This window comes from Salvia miltiorrhiza, chromosome 7, assembly GCF_028751815.1.
Source record: "Salvia miltiorrhiza cultivar Shanhuang (shh) chromosome 7, IMPLAD_Smil_shh, whole genome shotgun sequence".
In the NCBI taxonomy this organism is placed as follows: Eukaryota; Viridiplantae; Streptophyta; class Magnoliopsida; order Lamiales; family Lamiaceae; genus Salvia; species Salvia miltiorrhiza.
In genome coordinates, this window is record NC_080393.1 from 59,096,099 (window position 1) to 59,097,972 (window position 1,874).

Sequence of the window (1,874 nt, forward strand, 5' to 3'; positions counted from 1 at the left end):
AGGTCAGGGGCGGCGGCGGCAGCGGCCGGAGGCCGGCTGCTGTCGTCCGCCGGAAGAGGGAAAGGGGGGAGCTGGGCGGCTGTGTGGTGTGAGTGTGTGCGTGTGTTTCTGAATTTGTGTGTGTGCGTGACTTAGGTGTAGAAGAAGGGTGAAAATTTGGGTATGAGAGTGGGCCTTTGGGCCGAAAATTTTATTTTTGAAAACTTAGAATTGGGCCAGATTTATTAGGAAAATGGGCTACTTAATTTTAACTGGGCTGCATTTTATTAAAATGTTGGGCTGCAAAATTTTTGAAATAAAAATATGGACTTCCATTTAATTGTTGGACTTGTTTAATTAATTTATTAATTTGACTCTTTATTTGAGTTTAATTAATTATTTTTGAAAAAGTTTGCATAATAGTATTTTCTTATTATGTGCATATGTTAAATATATTTATTTAATTATGTGAGTTAAAGCATGAATTAATTTTGCATCAAACATTTTACATAAAATCATTTATGATTAAATTGACTTTATTATTAATTCAATTATTTAAGTAAAATCGAGCAAGGATATTGTTGGTGTCCTTGACTCAAGAAATTAGTTTTCAAATATTTATTAAATTTTGAAAACCCGGCTAAGTGAATCATAGAAAGATAAGGACTACACTATGACTTAAGATTAGATTCAGGAGACCTATTAAGATTATAGATTTCTTGTAGGCTTTGTGGATCGTGAGGAGTAGCACTACTATACCAATTCAGAGTTAAGAATAAACGACAGGCATTGCCTAATCAGGTGGGCTTATTTTCCAAATGTATGGTTTAGCTATTGAGCTTAAATGTTTTCAATAAAATGAAAACTGTTTATCCGATAAAATATTTTGTACACTCTGCTCTGTTTAAGGCTCGCAACTATGAATCGATCGAGGTTCTCTCTTGACCTAACACGTTATTTGAGAATTGTGTACACCTATTAGCTGACTCGGTGGGTTGATCTCCATTCGGGCACTAATCATGTATGAGGCGTTATAAGGGTGCTCGACGGGATGTGTTCCGGAGCATTGGGTCCCAAATGGGAACTTGACTGGGTTACGCCCTCAGTTCAAGTAAAGCAGGAGTAATGGATCCGTCGGTGGCTAAAAGGTCCGGGATCACAGCGAGTAACGGAAAGGGAGTGTGACAATTGCGCGCAATATAATAAAATGTTTTAACATGCTTAGAAGTTCTTTCAATTTAAAACCTTCTAAGTCATGTCATGTATAATTGGATAAACTGCTCTTATGATTATGAAATGTTTATAAAAATGCTAGCCCACTAAGTACATTAGTACTTAGCCCAAAATTACTTTCAAATGTTTTCAGGTTGATTGGTCGGTGCTGACGGGGCAGAGCTGAGGCTAGGGTTCAACTCCGTATTTTGTCTTCCGCTGTTGCACTAGCTCTTATTATCTTTTGTTTCTCTAACTGGAGACTTTTATGTTAAGATTCTAAATTATGTTTCTTATCGAGCTTAGACTCTCAACTCTAGCACTATGTTAATTAATATTGGTTATCAGAAGCATGAAACCGAACTTGTGATCCTAAGGCTTAGAATGTTGTTGATTTATTAATATCACTTGATTTTTGTCTTTCTTCACTCAAAGGCTGTTCCCCGACTTTTATCCCATTATTTGAATCCCACAAGGTTCTTTCCTTATTTATTTCTATGATTTTAGTCGCACCTCGATTATATTTTATTCGTTCAAGAATTGGGGTGTGACAGCATGCGTCTTGCGTGATGGAAGGGTACGCTGGTAATTTCGATAATATGCGGGGGACCTTCCCGCGCGTTTGTTGGCTCCTCTGATGGAAATGTCTTTTCTGGCGAAGGCGTCTTCTCTGGTGATGTTGA